This window comes from Uranotaenia lowii, chromosome 3 (genome assembly GCF_029784155.1).
Source record: "Uranotaenia lowii strain MFRU-FL chromosome 3, ASM2978415v1, whole genome shotgun sequence".
Lineage (NCBI taxonomy): Eukaryota > Metazoa > Arthropoda > Insecta > Diptera > Culicidae > Uranotaenia > Uranotaenia lowii.
This window is the reverse complement of record NC_073693.1, coordinates 39613276-39632046: the sequence shown is the minus strand read 5'-3', so window position 1 is coordinate 39632046 and position 18771 is coordinate 39613276. Positions and strand designations below refer to the sequence as shown.

Sequence of the window (18771 nt, the reverse complement as noted above, 5' to 3'; positions counted from 1 at the left end):
TTACAGAAAATAAAAAAATTACAGAATTTACAAAAATTACAAAAATTAAAAATTACAAAAATTACAAAAATTACCAAAATAACAAAAATTACAAAAATTACAAAAATTACAAAAATTACAAAAGTGACAAAAATTACAAAAATTACAAAAATTACAAAAATAACAAAAATAACAAAAATTACAAAAATTACCAAAATTACAAAAATTACAAAAATTACAGATATTAAAAAAATTACAAAAAGTACAAAAAATACAAAAATTACAAATATTACAAAAATAGCAAAAATTTAAAAAAAATTAAAAAAATAATAAAAAAATCAGAAAAATAACAATAAATTGTAACAAAAAAGACATAAAATTGTTACAAAAATGTAACAAAAAAGACCGAAAAATGACATTAAAATGATACAAAAATGTCACAAAAAAGCAACAAAAATATTACAAAAATGTCACAAAAAATTCACAAAAATAACACAAAATTGATACTAAAATGATTAAAAATTAATAAAAACTGATTAAAAATTAAACAAAAGTGACACAAAAGTGACACAAAAATGATTGAAAAATGACACAAAAATGACACACAAAAAAAACAAAAGTGGCACAAAATTGACACAAAATTGACACAAATATTTGACAAAAATGAATAAAAAAAAATGATAACAAAATGATATCAGAATTTTTCAAAATGCTACAAAAATAACACAAAAGTGACACAAAAATTACACAAAATTGACAAAAAAATGAACCAAAATGACACAAATCTTTCACCAAAATTATACAAAAATGACACAAAAATGAATCGAAAACTAAGCGAAAAAAAGCATAATTGAAACAAAAATTATATTAAAACGATTTAAATATTATAAAAATGATACAAAAATGATAAAAGTTAACAAAAATATACAACAATTCACAAAAAAACGATAAAAATTAACACAAAAGTGACAAAACATAATACAAAGATGACAAAAAAATGGCAAAAAAATGATAAAAAAAATTTTCACAAAAATGATACAAAAATAACACAAAATAATAACAAAAATGACACAAAAATATCACAAAAATGACACAAAAGTGACACAAAAGTGGCACAAAATTGACTCAAAAATGACACACAAATGATACAAAAATGAAGCGAAAATGAAGCAAAAATGATACAAATATATTACAAAAATGACAAAAAGCACACAAAAATGACAAAAAATGCCACAAAAATGACATAAAATTGGCACATATATGACACAAAAATGGCACAAAAATGACGCAACAATGATATAAAAATGACACAAAAATGTAATAATAAAAACACAAAAATGAAACAAAAGTGACATAAAATTGACACAAAAATTTAAAAAAAAACCCAAAAATGACACAAAAATGACAAAAACTTACACAAAATAACTATAAAATTACTCAAAAAAAACACAAAAACCTCTGACACAAAAATGACACAAGAATAACACAAAAATGGCACAAAAATGTCCCAGAATGACCCAAAAATGACACAAAAATGATACGAAAATGATACAAAAATGACTGTAAAATGTCACAAAAATGTCACTAAAATTATACAAAAATGGAACAAAAATTACACAAAAATGAAATATAAAAGGCAAAATATGACACACGAATCACTTAAAACTGACACAAAACAAACACAAAAATTTAACAAACATGACACAAAAATGAGACAAAAACTTCACAAAAACGACAAAAAATATCTCAAAAATGATACAAAATGACAAAAAATTGACAAAAAAGTGTCACGAAAATGACATAAATATGGCACAAAAATGACACGCAAATGAAACCACAATGACAAAAATATGACACAAAAATGACAAAAATTCTATACAAGAATGTCATGAAGGTGATCCAAAAATGACCCAAAAGTAATACGAAAATTACACAAAACTGACACAAAAATTAAACAAAAATGACACAAAATTTCATAAATGACAAAAAATGGCACAAAAATGAATAAAACATGACACAAAATTGACAAAAATGACTCTTTAATGACACAAAAATGTCACAAAAATGAAACAAAAATGACACAAAAATAACAAAATTGACAAAAATGACACTTAAATGACACAAAAAAGAAACAAAAATGAAACAAAAATCACACAAAAATGACATCGAAATGACAAAGAAATGACACAAAAATGACACAACAATGAAACAAAAATGACACAAAAGAGACAGAAAAATGACACAAGAATGACCCAATTGACACAAAAATGATTTATTACTGAAACAAAAATGAGACTAAAATGATTCAAAAATAATTTAAAAGTGATAAAAATGACAATAATGACAGAAAAATCATTCAAAATTTACAAAAAAGTGAAACAAAAATGATACAAAAATGACGAAAAAGACACAAAAATGACACAAAATTGTCACAAAAATGATACAAAAAAGATACAAAAACTACCCAAAAATAGTACAAAAATTACCCATAGATTGCAGAAAAACGACATTTAAATGGCAAAAATAGTACAAAAATTACACAAAAACTACTCGGAATTTGTATCCAGAATATCACCTAAATTTGAAAGTTAAAATTTTGTATGTTTGTTCAGATTTGATCTCTAAATATGTACTTGTTAAATAAACTTGAGTAAACTTTTAATACAAAACTCAATTTTTTATTTAATTGAACAATCTCATCAATACAAAATTTTAAATACCATTTATCTTACCAAACATTTCGTTTTGCGTATGAGGTACAAAATATGATTTTAAATCTTATGAATTGTAGTACAAAACAAACAAAAAAAAAGTGCTTGAAATTTTAAGAAAATCTTAATTAATTTTAGAACAATTTTAAATGCTTTTTTTATGCCAGCAAGCCACAAATCCCAAAGGTGGGCTCAATTTAATGATTTCGACCCATATCTCCTTCAATCTACCCAAGCAGCAAATTGACCGGCTGCTGCTGTTGCCTAAAATCGTTTATCTCCATCGATGCTCGTGGAATTTAAAATTTTCCCAAAAGGTAACTTTTATTTACTTCCAACCAACCCGGGCTAGCGAAAAGAATCAACTGCCTAACTAAGAAGCTCGGCCGAAATCGGTCCACCTTTCCGGGGAAAATCCATTACAATTCATTGGTGCCCTCTAGAGAGAAAGTTGTTTTGTATACGTTTTTCGATTTTTCCAGTGGACTGGCCGGGCCAGTCAGATCAGGTCCATATTTTTTTTCTTTTTCTGTGCCCGTGTATTTAGGCAGTTTTGTCACGCATCGTCGTGTCGCATGCCACCCGGATTTTGGAATTCAACAAGCACCACCGCTTTTGTGAACTTTCGCCCCTTCCGTTTCCGTCCCCCGGTTTTCATTTTTGTGGGTTGAGAATCGGACGCTTGGCCGATTTTGGATTGCCACCGGGGCAAATGATCAATATTTGGAGAAAAAAGTTTTCTATTTGCAGGTTTCTATTTTTAATCGGAGGCCAACTCCATGATTTTGAGACTGCAAAGTATGGGGGTTTGAAAAAAAATCAACTTTTTGGGGAATTGGTCGAATATTGCAACAAGATACTTCTTAAGTTTTAGATAAGTGATTTTTTTTAACTAGATGTCTGAAACATATCCTTTTAAATCAGTTAACATTTTGAATGTTTCCTAAATGTTTTAGTACATAGTCAAACCAATTTCAACCAAAGCTCAACAAAACGTGCATCGATCAAATTAGCATAAAACCGATTCGCTGTTCAGCTTTTTCCCCCTCCTCATTCCTTCAGAAAGTCGAAGGGCTGCCATGCCAACATATATGAACATATGAATGTAAACGTATGCTGATGTTCCATTTCGCAGTCGCCCTGTCCCGAATGAATATTGATTTGATTCCCTTGATTCGTATTCGCTCGATAAAGTACTCAACCGAGCGGAAGAGCAGAACTCGAGAAAAGTGAAGTCTGCTGCTGCACTTGAAGCATGCATAAGAATAGAAACTTGCCGCTCTATCGGTTGCGTAGAAAGTGTATCTGAAGTGATCCAAATCTGGTCCGAAATGGTTTGCTTTTAGCGAGGGTTTCACTGTCTGTTTGGGATTTTTGGATTAATTTTTTTTATTTAGTTTTAACATGTTTATCGGTTGGCTACAAGAGCCGTTAATAGTTTTTCAAAATAGGTTGCCACCAAGATGGTTTTTCTAATGTATTTTTTACCGAAATTAACAAGAACAAAATTCATTAATATTGAGTTAATAAAAATTGCAATATGACTGTTCAAATAAAAGTGTTCATGAACACAAATAAGCAAACAAGCTCTTTAAATTTCAACCCATCAAATCACCTCAAGAAAACCAGCCATCTTTTTTAAGCTTCTGTACAATCTAGGTAAAATTTGAAAAAAATAAACAGAGCGAAATAAATATACATGATATAACTTACTACAAATTTTAATCGATAAAGAATGATAAGGCTCTTATATTTTCATTCGTTATACAAACCTATTTTTAATTATAAAAAAACTTTTTGCACTAATTTCAAAAATACAAACTTACATTTGTTTTTGAGAGAGGATTATCTGTAAAGTCATCAGAGCTGACTTGAAAAAAAGTTGACAATTCAAAATTCAGTATTGGCAGCAATATTTCAAATCGATTCTCACAAAGCTTCAAATCGATTTAAAAAAAAATTACAATTATTCAAAAATGTTTAATCTGCATTGTTTTGGTCTTGAATAAGTTCATAGCAAAAAAAAATTCAAGAGTATGCTGTTCAATTAAATTTTAATAATAATTCAAAAATATCAAAGGCATCATCCCAAAGACTTAAAAAATGGAATTCGCAATTCAACGAAACATACATGCGAATCATGTTTCACACGAAGGTTGGAAATAAAAGATAAGTCCAGGGCTTAATCAAATAGCCATTTTAAAATGTGAAAAAAAAATTACCATGTACTCAGTAAATTTATGAATCGTTTCAAAAGTGATTACAATTAGCAGCTAAAAAAAATTAATGTTGTTGAAGTGCTAGATTTGTTTTAATAACTACAACAAAACATGGAAATACATAATTTTGAACATTTTTTTAAGGGGGTAGGGGTAGGGTCTAACGGGTAAAAAAACACCATTTTCACGATTTTTTTCTAGAGCTATCGTTCAAACAAATGTATTCAAATTTTTTGCATTATACAAAGCATTGTTTAAAGAACATTTAGTAATTTTTCGTAGAAAAATATTGAAAAATGAGCCGGTGACGGAGCACTTTCGAGGATGCCTTTTAGAAAACAGGATTTGCGGTGGACACTGTATCTCAGCACAGAATCATCTGAAGTCAAAAAATCAGAGTAAAATATTTTTAATAGATGTTTTTCTGGACCCCAACGTTTTTTTAACTTAAAATTTTTTTTATGAAATTTTTGTGGCTGTTTGAAGTAAAAACTACGATTTTTCAAGAAAAAATCCGCAATTTTTCACCTGTAAAATCTCCCCAAAGTAAAAAAAATCAAAAAAGAAAAACGTTGGGGTCTGGTATTTTATATGTAGAAAATATGTTCCAAATTTGAAAAGAATCGGATAAGTAGTTTTCAAATGACGATGTCCACGGACTTTAAATATGTGCTTTCGAGAAAAACGCGTTTGAAGTTTCTGCTCTTGCTTCCTTGTAGTATTAGATAGGAGGAGATAAAGGCCTACGATTTCTACAGTTTTGCTTCAATTGACTTGAAAATTTGACACAACATTCTTGAAATGTTTTACAATAAGAAAATAAAAAAATAAAAAAATCGATTTTTTGAAAGTGTTAGACCCTACCTCCCCCCCTTAAGGACTTACCGGATTTATTGTGGATTTTTTGTATTGTTATTGATTCTAGCTAAATTTGAATTTTAGAACATTTACCCCCTTCCCCTCCCCTCCCACGGGTTCACTTCACGTGGCTGTTTTGGATACATGCTGGAAAATTAAAAAAAAATCAGCGATAAATAGCATAAAATCAACAAATTTGTCAAAAGCAGCTGGTACTAACATTTAAACAAAATAATATAAAATTGCAGAACATTAATAATGATAAAACATAATAACACAAAATGCGGATAGCAGCACAAAGTTGATTAAAAAGACCAACAGTAGATGTTTACGAATATAAACGTTTAAATTAGCTGTTTTGACAGTTATAACAAATTGGAACTCATGACACCAGCTTGAATATTTAAAAATAAAAATCGATGACTACAGTTCACACATAAGTACTCGCAAATAAGAACAAGACAAATATAAACCGGGTTAACACAATAGACTTAGTCAATTTGGGGTGATTTGTTTGTGTTTCTCAAACCCTTGAAGTTTTGAAATCTTTGTTTTAGTTCAAATTTCATCTTAAATTTCTGCAGAATTTTAAGATAACGTTTACATGAGTTAATTTGAACATTTTGGTTTAATGGTAAAATTGATGATTATGTTCTAAAACATCAACATCATTTATAAATTGGCACAAAAACCATCAGCAAACTTGATTCCTTAGAAGGAACAAAGTTGATGTTGATTTTTCAGAACCAAATATTCAATTTTTTCATGCAAACATAAAAGTTCGAATTTACTCATTTAAACGTTACTTTAAATTTTTTAAATAAAAACATGGATGAGTTATGAACCAAAACGAGGCTTTTAAGATTCCCGCGTTTGAGAAATTCAAACATGACCCCAAATTGACTCAGTCTACTAACACAGCCTAATAAGCGAAAATCTTTGGCCGATGATTGGTAAAAATTAACTTATTTGAAGAAGATAATCGAAGATATTTTTTTCATTTTATCACTTTTCTTCATATTTTGATAGCTTTAGCTATCCTTCTAAAGATTTTGATCAAGAACTTGAAAATATGAACGCAATTTAAACAACTGAAAACAAACAACTTTTCAAAGCGAAAAACAACTTCAAATCACATTAAAAGCAAAAAATAGATTTTATGTATTTATAATCGTAGAAAATAGTGTCAACAAGTTGTCAATCTAATTCAGAACGTTTCTCAAACATTAATCTTAAATCAGAAGAAACAAATTTTATCTAAATGGTGTCCCACATCAAATTGCACCACAGTAAAAACGCTCTAAAAATTACCTAGTTGACCGATTCTTTCCAAACTTTCAGTCATTAAACGAAATATTTACCATTTGTGATCATTTAGTGATTTGGTGATCATTTATACATCTTCTGAAAGCAGCTTCTTTTATACAGAACCTATTTTTTCATCATTTCTTCTTCAAAATTAACCTCTTTGAGAGGCTAACTGAGAACCTGATTTAAAATAGCACAGTATTTTCTGATGGAACTTAGTTCCGATGCATTTGCAAAGAATTTATGTTCATGGATATAAAAGTGACGATGGCCTCGAATATGGTTAAGGTTGCCAGAATTTTTTCAGCACATATCCGAGCCGGACAAATCCAGGCTATTTTATATAAAAATCTGGCAAAATCTGTGTATTTGATTTCAAAACTGTCGACCAAAATCCGGGCAATTTCCGGGAAATATATGGGCAAATTTGTCCAAAACCAAGGAAATACTCATAAAAATTAAGAAGAAATTATGTTCTGATCAAAATTTATCAGTTAATTTAAAATCGTATTTTAGGCTTCCAAAAAACCATTCATGATTATTTTTATGAAACTTGCTACAAAAGTTTCGTTTTGGAAGGATAAATGAAAAAAATCAAACAAAAAACAACGGAATTTGTTGGTTTTTTGTTTGATTTTTATTTGGATTTGAGAATGAGAATGAAATAAACTTGTACAAAATCCGGGCTTTTTCAACAAAATCTGGGCGACCGGGCCATACCGGACTTTTCCAAAATGGCATTTGTGATGTAAATCGGTCCAGCAGGTTTACAGATGGAACCAAAGTTGTTTACCGCTTTTTGCATTTTGTGTTTTCAATCCAGAAGTTTGCTTAAACAACTTTCAAATACTGGTTACATGTATTGATGCTGTAAAAATTATATTTATGACAAATTTATCAATATTCTAATGAAACATCATCGAAAATTCAAAAAAAAAACTGGAAAACAGTTTTGGTCAAAACTTTGTATGGAGCGCTTTGTTGTTTCCTGAGCGAAGTACAGAGATTCTGACTAAAATTATACACACTCGTTTGTAATCTTCTTCTGTTAATTCTCAAAACTATGTAGTAACGTTTAATCATAAAACTCACAGTTGCAGTCCGGCAACAAATTGCTTCCGAACGCCATGTTGAAAGAATTGAGTATTTTTCTTTGCCTCAATCCTCATTGATTGGCTCATTTTTTTGTCATTTTTCAAAATACAGCAATAAAAATACCTTGTAAAGCATGGATCACTACAAATCTGGACGCATTAAAACGGGTCTATCTCGGAGTTATATAAACGAAATAAAAATGTTTTGTACTTGAAATGTAGGGTTTTTATTGCACTTTAAAGGAAAAATAATAAAAAAATTATTCCGATGTTGTTTTGATGAATTTTCGAACTTTTGGTTGAGTATCAGTCATTATAGTTTGAACACCCTATTCGCTGACCTCAGCGGCCATTTTGTTCCACAATCTCTTCATCTCTGTTGCTTCCCGAGTCGTCCTACCATTCTTTTTCATCTTCTGCTTGACAATTGCCCAAAATTTTTCGATAGAGCGGAATTGAGGGCAGTTGGGTGGGTTGATGTCCTTTTCGACAAAATCCACCCGTTGGCCCAATACCACTGTAGAACCTCCTAGCTGTAGTGGCAGCTTACCAAATCTGGCGAAAACTTAACTAGTCCTTTGTGAGATCTAAGGTACGAAAATAAAAAGTTTTTCAGGCATTCCTCCTTGTAAATTTCGGAGTCCATGGTCTTGTTTTATACAAAAACCGGAATTTTTCGTCCGCAGCTGCAAATACCTTGCCAGATCAAACACTTTCTTGCAAACTTATCAGCAAAAACGAATTTGAAGTTGCCGGGGACATCACCATGACCAGTGCAGTGCACCACTGCAGTGCTTTACATAATTTTTGGCCAGAAAGCTGCCCAAAATCCATCTTCACGTACGTTTCGTCATCCATCCGTCGAACTTCGTTGGAATCTTCTTGTATAACTTGCGGGCACTTCCTTTGGCTACTAAATTCTGCTTCAATGTCCGGTTTGGTTGCTTACTGGTCCGATAGGATCGTATTCCTTCGCGTAGACGAATTCTGCTGACGGTGCACCGGTCGGCGTTGAATTTCTTGGCAATGTCATAGTCCGACTACCCTGTGTTGTCCTTGATCGTTCTCAACACCTTCAAATGCAGTTTCCGATCCTTAATTCCACTATGACGCTTGGTATGAACCTGCCGATCTATAGTACGCATCTCACGGAACCGTTTGAGAACGCTACACACGGTTGATTTGACCATTTTTAACAATTTCGCGAATTTTGAACCCGACGACGTCGGGTTTTTGACGTGGGTGTTCAAAATTTATTTTCATCTCGCGGCTTCCATCACGTGTAACTTTTTTGAAACAAAACGAATCGTGATGAAATTTTCAGCACTGGTAGAAGAAACATTCCTCTACAAAGTGCTGCCAAAACATTCCAGATCCGACCACTTGGAGCACTATGGTAAAATGAATAGTGCGTCCAGATTTGTAGTGATCCATGCTTTAAACGACACAGTTTCAGCTTTCTTTTCAAGCAAAATTACCCAATAAGTGATTTTGTACAGCGATTGCAAAGTGATGCAATATGATGTTAAATACCCTTAACATGAAAAATCCTCAAATAGTTATATCACTATGAGTACTATAGACTGCCAAAATATAAAATGATAAATTTGAAAAATCTAATTTGGTATGGTTCTGAAAAAAAATAACGTACAATAAAACATACAATTAACCTTTTAGACTATGAACCCGCTGAGATAAAAAAAATTCAATGAAAATAAGTTTATTGACCTACACTATTGGGCTAAAATATGTGAAAAATATTAAAATGAATAAATATAAAAAATAGAAAAAATACGCTCTAATTTATCTAGAATTTCTGTATAAGACTCTATTCTCGAATTAACCTTTTTAACCTTCCAAAGCCGTTCGCTAAATATCCGTTTCGGGGAAATTTGAGTTGTGGATTGATTCCGTTCTCCTGGCTGTAAATGTTAACCGATTTTGGTCATATTATATTCGTTTTGAAGGTAATTTATTCTTATTACTCATCATTTGAAAACAAAGTCGATATGTATTACCAGGTTATCAGAAACTGGTTCAGAAAGTAAAAAGTCCGAAAAATCATTTTTATTTTTAAAATACTCATAACTTCTCACAGCTTTTCTGTATGTAAGTGTTTCATTGATGTTTGATATCGTCAAGAATCCATCTATCCGGCAATGTATAGATATGTTGGTGTCCAATAAAAGTTTTGACCGCTATCTCAGATCTTCCGCTAGAAAAAAAATCTCACTTAAAAAAAACGACATCCAGTTTTGGCTTTGCTTAGTTGTATTTCATTTCCCAATGAACCGATTTACAAAACTCAAATTTTAGTTTTTTGTCGTTAATCTGATCATTATTTTCATAGAACATACTTGGTCTGTCAAAATTCGCAGTTCTTTAGTATATTGGAATGATGATAAAGACGTTTGAAATGTGCGCTTCGGGTCATATTGACCCGAACAGCTTTGGAGGGTTAAATCATAATTTAAAATTCAGATACAGCATTTATATTCAAAGTTCAGATTAAGCTCCTAAATGATTTGCAATTATCAAGCTTACTGATTGTAAAATTTGAATTTTTGGCTTTCAATACGATTCAATACGATTTCTGAAATGTGAAAAACGATTCATGAATTGAGATTCCAGATCAAAATTTCAATATTAGCCATGAATTGAAATTTGAAAAATGTAAGTTTAAGCACAGGATCTGAATACGAAAGATATAATATATATAAGAGATATCTAGCTTAAATGGCATACTCAATTGTACATAATAGACAAATTCAAATGGTCCGAAATCGGAAAAAGCCAAAGTTTTTGATGGTTTGAAACAGTTTTAGTACTCGCCAAAAAGAACATGTCAGCAAAAACTCAACATTTTTCATTTTTCATATTAATACACAATAGACTACGTCGATTTAGAGCCATTTTTATATTTCTCAAACCCTGTTATCATGAACGCTTTGTTTTAGTTCAAAACTCATCTATAGTTTTTAGAGAATTTTTAAGTAACGTTTAGATGAGTAAATTTGAACTTTTATGTTTGTATGTCCAAAAAAAACCCAACATAGTTTTTGTTTTTTTTTTTTTCTATGGAGTCAAGCCTGCTAATGAATTTTGTGCCAATTAATAAATTCTCTGAAGAAATTTTTCCGCTGAACAATTTTGCCCAAGACCGTAACTTCGTACCCGCAAACTTAGGCAAAACAGTTATTTGTTGTTGAGTATGGGTTTAGTTTCTTACTTTGAATAACATTAATTCAACTGACATCACTGCTGATTACTAGCAAAGCATTGCTTGAAAAGTAGTCTTGCAATACATCGCTAGGCATCGACAGTGATGTCAGTTGAATTAATTATTTTTTAATGCCATACCCCTATACAACGGTTATTACCTTTTTTGCCTAAAAAGATACGAAATTACGAAATTGGACAAAGTTGTTCAGCGGAAAATTTCCTTTTGAGCATCAGCAAGCTTAATTCCTCAGAAGGAACAAAAATGATTTTAATTTTCAGAAGTAAATATTCAATTTTCTCATACAAACATAACAGATCAAATTTACACAGGAAAACATTAGTTGAAAATTATGCAAATAGCCATAGATGAGTGTTGAACCAAACTGAAACTATTGAGACTCCACAGTTTTAAAAATTCAAAAATGACCCCAAATCAACTCAGTTCATTAACACACGCGAAAAGCTATTGCCAATGATTTTGTAAAAATAAATTTATATAAAAACGGTAATTGAAGAATTCTTTTTCTTTATTTTACCAATTCACTTCATACTGGATTATTTTTTTTAAAATCCTGGTATTTCGTAAACTACTTGCTTTTCCTCTCAAAGATTCAGATCAAATGCTTGAAGAACTAAAGCATAAATGCAATCCAAACAACTAACAAAAAGTCATAAAAAACTACGATTGTTCAAAGCGAAGAACACTTCCAAATAGCATAGTAAGAAGAAGAAAAAACAAAGATTTCACGGATAGTTGTAGAAAACAGTCTCAAATAGTTTTCAAAGGTATTAAAAACGTTCATCAAACATTCAACTCAAATCAAGAAAAATTAAAATTTTCCTCAATTAAATTGATAACTTTAAATATAACAGACTGCCGAAATATAAAATGACTAGCTGATCCCATACGAACTTCGTTTCGCGTTCAACTTGGAATATGTCATGAACAGTTTGTATGAAAGCCAATTGCCAAACATTTTCCAGATGCACTTCTGAATTCATTGTTAAGTTATAATTGCAAAAATATTGGTCGATCACTTTGTCTGTCGTCTGCTACTAAATTTGAAGTCAGAAATCCTTTAACCGTGCCAAAAAACCACGTGTATAAATTTCGATACGATCATTGCATAACAACGCAATTATTGCCAAAAAGCTAAACCCCTTTCGGGGGCTCTTATACAATCTTTGATGACTGAAATTGATTGCCCTTCCCTCAAAACTCCCGTGTGCAAATTTTCAAAGCAATCCATTGTATAATAACGTCAATATTGCTAAAAATAGTGAAGAATTAATTTATATGGACGACCCCTTTCGTCGACCCCTGGCAAAACATCTGAAATCGGTTGCTCGTCCCTAAAAACTACCGTGTGCAAATTTTCATCCCAATCCGATGTAAAATAACGACGATATTGCAAAAATATTGAAATGGACGACTATGATTATATGGACGACCTCCTTTGCCGGCCCCTTACACTGAATTTATTAGGGTAAGACACTATATATTGAACACCATCTTTGGGATTTAACACATTTGTGGCCAATAAATAATAACGAAAGGTTTTTCTGATAAAATTTTGATAGCGTAGCTTAAGCTTATTTCTCTGCTTCGAATAGATATTTTTTTTTTTCGTGGAAATATGTTTTGATATTATTATTTAAGCCTTTTTATTCAAAATTACTTTTGTCCCAATGATTAAACACAATGATTCAAATATTGAACAGGCAATGTTCTAATTATTGAACACGTAAACATTGAATATCATTGCATATATTCAGGGGTATTTCGCTTCTTAGTATGCCTTGCAGGGACGATTTTGCTTGTGCTAGCAATCAAGAAACAGTTTGTTTACATTTCCAAACACCAACCGATGTTTGTTCAATAACTGGTACATGCATTTCTTAACGAAACGAGTACTGCAAGATTGAACGTTCAATAATTGAAACATTGGCGTTTTCTGTGATCCAATGATTGAACACTTTAATTTGTTAAATTTTAAGAAAATAAGGATAATAAAGGCTGCCACTCTTCCAGAAATCATTCAAAAAGACTTAGTTTAAAACACTCATATCATTATTTTAGATGTTGATTTGTCTTTTATCCAATTTTTCCCCTAATCAAAAATAGGCTGTTTTCTTCATCCCGTCGAAAAACCAAACCAAAATTTGAACACATATTCAAGTTTCGGGGATTGTGGCTTTAAGAGTCCGAGATTCTTGATAAAAATTTGAACATAGGTATTAAATGCTTCAACAGTGGCACAACGAATTTTGATTCATTTTTCTACTATATATTATTGTTTTAATCGGTAAATGTTTTACTAGTGTTCAATATCTGGTACCTGTTCAATAACTAGTGCTTCTACCCTACCTGAAATCCATTGCTCATCTCTCAAAACTCTCGTGTACCAATTTTCGTCTGAATCCGATGTATAATAACGACAATATCGCATCAACAGTGAATAGTTAATATGGACGACCCCTTTGGCCGACCTCTGATTTTAGTTTTGATAAGTGAAATCTGCTGCTTGTCCCTTATAACTCCTATGTGCAAATTTTCACCCCAATCTGATGTATAAAAACGTCAATATCACTAAGATACTGAAAATTTAATATGGACGACCCCTTTTGCCGGCCCCTTACACTGAATTTGATACCTCAAATCGATTGCACGTCACTCAAAACGATCGTGTACCAATTTTTATCTGAATATGATGTATAATAACATCAATATCGCATAAACAGCGATCAGTTAATATGGACGACCCCTTTGGCTGACCCCTCACATAAATTTTGACACCTGAAATCGATTGCTTGTCTTTCAAAACACTCATGTGCAAATTTTCAACACGATCCGACGAAAAGTAACGTCAATATCGCGAAAACAATATTTGTGTTCTATGGACGACCCCCTTCAGAAGGGGTCATCCGAAAATCTAAAAACATTTTTCATCCTTCCTGGTCCTAATGAGCATCCATGCCAAATTTCAGCTCTCTAGCCCTTAAGACGGCTGAGTCTATAGAGGACAAACAAACAAACAAACAAACAAACATACAGAAATTGCTTTTTGTATATATATAGATAAATTTAATTAAAATATCTGCTGTGGTATAGTTATGAAAAAAAAATTTGGACTTGGGCCGGACTTATTCGAACTTTTCGTACAATAAAACAGGGAAGAAAAACTTCAACGAAAATCAGTTTATTGTCCTCGACCTAGTAAAGTAGGGTTGAAAAAAAGTTTTTTCAATATTTTTGTGTTTGAATAGTAAAGGAAATTAATTAATTGTGTTAATTTAATTACCGGTTTTAAAATGTCTTTATCGAGTTATTATGCATAAAATTGGTACTATTCCTTGAAAGTACTACTTGCGAAAAAATAATCTGACTTTCTGTGTTTTAACATATACATTCTGTGATGGTTTTCTGGAATGGAAATAGGATTTATTATATTGAAAAGTCATGAACAATTGCGTTTTTTTACATTTGACTTGAGTAAAACCAATAAAAATTTACAATCTTATCATGATTTTTCAAACAGAGAAAAAAATGTCAAAAAAATTATGACTTCAGAAAAATGTACAACATTTTAAATATCTGTAAAATCTGTGGCTATTTACAAAATTCTGTGTTCTGTAACACAGATGCTGTGATGAAAATTTACTCAACATTCTGTGAAATTAAAGATTTTTCTGTGATTTTGACAACCTTGATATGGGCTTGTATGCAGTAGAGAGCTAAGAAACAGTAGTTTATAACAAAACTTCAAATTTCTCTGGAGATTAAATATAAGAAAACATAAGGTGGGCTTCTCTTTTCTCTCGAATAACTTTTAATCTCTTTTCTCCAAAACTTTTATAAATGCAGAAAAACTCTATCTCAAAGATTTAAAGCAGTGATTATTATTTAAATTTAACTGTTAAAATAGCGACATCTCTTATAAAACCATTTTTTTTAAAGTATTTGGTATACTCATTAGCACTTTAGAAGCAATTTTGTCTTTTTCAAAGACATTATTTAGCTATAGTTTTGAAATTAAAACGACCAGTTTGTACTAACGCGAAATTGTATCAATTGCAACTCTTAAATTTGGTATGAAAGAATGGTTTTGGTTTCACCACCAGAACAAGGAAAATATATTTGAAAAAAAAAATCAACCAAGGTTTTATATTTTTTTGAAGCTTTTTTGATTTAAAAAGAAAAACGACCTGGACATATCTGGGAAGGTTGGAAGAAGTAATAATTTGAGAAATTTAATCTTTCCATGATCAGTTCCTTCTCAGCATACAAAAAACTTATATTCTCTTCCGAAATTTGCAATTGATTTAATAATATGCACTTCCAAATTATCCGGTTGCCCATTTCAAATATTGCCAAAAAGCTTCAGTTTCAGGTTTGGGCAGATGCCACGGCCAATGGAACATCATTGCGAAAAATGCGAATTCGCATTTTAAAATCAAAACAGGATCTAAAATTTGAAAGCACTCGAACACGTGCCAGCTGAATGAAGCGACTCTAATCCGTGAATGACGACCGTCAAAAACATAAGTTAGTCACTATTAAATATTGGCCGGATTTTTTCAAACATAGATACATGATTCTATGGCAAGTTTCAAGAGTTTCAATTCGTTGAAAAAAAACCATTGAATTCTCAATCAAACCAGAATGCATTAAAATTTTTCTTTATTTGAAAATTGAAATGAACTAACTTAATTCTTGTGTTTTATAAAAAAAAAAAACGCAAAACAAAACCTAGATTCTTTCAACATATTCTCCTTTTATAATAAAAGAAGCAGTTCCATCCCATCCCAGGTCAAGTTAAAGCCCCGGCAACAGCAGCCCACCCACACACGCTTTTGTGTCGGCGGACCCGAAATCCAATAAAATAAAATGAAGGAAGGGTTCATTTCCGATCGGCATCGATTATGTCGTCCCTCTTCTACTTCCTGATCTGATCTGGATGTCGCCTGCATGCATGCTGGTTGGCTGAAAGTGGGCTACTTTTACTGAGTGCCAAATAGAATTCACCTCCATCAGTTTAACAATTGGATGGCCCTAGGAAGTGGGAGGATGGAGAATATTTATAGACTGCAGGAAGAAACAAATATCGAGAAGATGGCATCTATGAATTAAAGATGAAATTTGGTGGTGGGAATTTATTTTGGGGAAAATCCATTGAAAAAGAAATTAAAATTTTCTTTTCTATATGTTTGGATCAATTTCTTAAATTGAAGTACTAACACTAGGATTAAATAAACCTTAACTTTTTTGGCTCCTCAAGATTGGCATCAATAATTTGATTTAAGCTAGCAATTGTCCCTAAGAGTATAAGTTAAGTATCAACCCTGTAGTTTATGATTTGATTTTATTTCGTTTTATTTTTCGTTCTTTTTATATGTTGCAATGCACCACCGCTAATTGTACACACCACAACACCAAAACCACAACAAACAACCTGGTACGAAAATGCACACCAAAAACCCCAACTATAAACAAACAAAAAACAACCCAATTAAACGAAAAAAAACATACAACATCAGGAGCTAGACGACTCGAGCAGTCCGATTTACGACGAAGATGAACTCCTGGCAGACGATGACCGGAGCGATATTTTCTCCGACAACATTCTGGTAAGTATGTCAGAGTTTTGTGAAAGACCGTAGAAAAAAAAGCCGAGAAACAATATGTACAGAACATAAAAAAACAATACTCGAATGCTTTTCTGAATAGCTTCAACACAAAAACACGAATAAATTAAATTTGTCAAAAGAAAAAAAAGTCACAAAAAACTGAAGAGATATTTTGTTTGTGTGTTTATGTTCCTCGACAATCTTCTCTTTGTTACGCAGCACGCTTCACAATTGCACACACAATTGTTGTATTCTTTTTCTGTTTATGTACATGTTTGTGTGTATGTGTGAAACCACAATCTTTTGTTGACATTTTAATCTCTGTTGTTTGGTTCCTTCAACCATTCATTTAGCCCGAGCGAGCGAACACATCCTGAAGGAAGCCGGGCGGATGAGTTTTGATAAAAGTTTAATTTCAATTATCTACTGACACAAACACAAGCAAAAAAAAGAAAGCAAAATGTAGGAACTGTATGAAGATACTGATGCTGCTGTTGGGGAAATGAGGAGATAAAAATGATGGTAGGAAGTTTTGGGGATTAACCCTTCGTTTCATAATTTTTTATTTTTCCTTAAAAATCAGTTTAAACAGTTGAAAATGATGAGTACCGTCAACTGGGGCAACATGCAACAATTTTCAACTTCAATGGCTTCTAAAAAACTTATGTTCACAATTAATCCTACCCCTTATGCATCAAAAGCTTTAAGGATGCTGGGGTATCAAATTGACGTAGTTAGAAAAATTATAGGTTTCTTCAGTTTTTTTTTATTTTCTAAAAACATGCGATTTTCACCCTCCTTAGAAAATGGGGTAACTTGCAACAAACTTGGTTTTCAATGAAAAATCTTATGAACACGTACGAAAATTTATAGTTTTTAATATATTAGCGATGCCTAAAAGATCATTACGCATGACAACACCAATTGCAATAGTTTTTGGGTCTGTAATAACTTATTTTCACATTTTTTATGAAAATGAAGATGCTGCATACATTTAGGGGTTAAATAATACTACGAAAAATTCTAAAAGCTGAAATCATTGAAATAAATGTTTGTATGAATGAAATTCCAATGTTTACAAACGCGTGATGCAAAACATTAATATTCCAACACATGGAAACGAGATTTACAAGGTTTTTTTTTTTTTTTTTTTTTTTTTATATATATGTCTTTATTTGTATCAATTCATCATTACATTTATATTACATTATTACATTAAATTAGGTGTTCAGCTCAATAATGAACTGTTCAAAGCCCTATAGTTAACTAGATAATAAAATTGATTTATAAGATTTAAACTTGCTGAGCGCAATCAAGTATTTAATGTAGGAAAACATCCTGTAATGGTAAAAATATTTTAAACTTAAAACTAAACACTATCCTAAAATAAAACTAATTATAAAGAGAACGAATCTCTGCGATGGAAGACTGCATCGATTTGCCTCTGAAGTTGGAGATGATTTTGTTGGCCATCTCTTCGATCGATTCAATGCCCGCAATCCGATGAAGATCTTCGGTGCTGTGCCAAGGTGGAAGCCGCAAAATCATTTTCAGAACCTTGTTCTGAATCCTCTGGATGGCTTTCTTCCTCGTCGCGCAACAGCTAGACCAAATCGGAACTGCGTACATTATCGCTGGTCGGAAAACTTGCTTATAAATAAGCAACTTATTCTTCAGGCACAGTCGGGATTTCCTGTTGATGAGAGAATAAAGAGATTTAGTGTATTTATTACATTTAGATTGAATATCTTC

The 18771-nt window shown here is 31.6% G+C and overlaps 1 long non-coding RNA gene across 1 annotated transcript in view; it reads left to right on the top strand.

Moving 5' to 3' along the window:
* The window catches only part of LOC129755207 (uncharacterized), a 32967-nt gene extending 15972 nt beyond the window's left edge, over nucleotides 1-16995 (top strand). Inside the window, exon 3 of the long non-coding RNA XR_008739207.1 lies at nucleotides 16930-16995. This is a non-coding gene — a long non-coding RNA (uncharacterized LOC129755207). The remainder of the gene's footprint in view (nucleotides 1-16929) is intronic.
* The last annotated feature ends 1776 nt before the right edge of the window (nucleotides 16996-18771 follow it).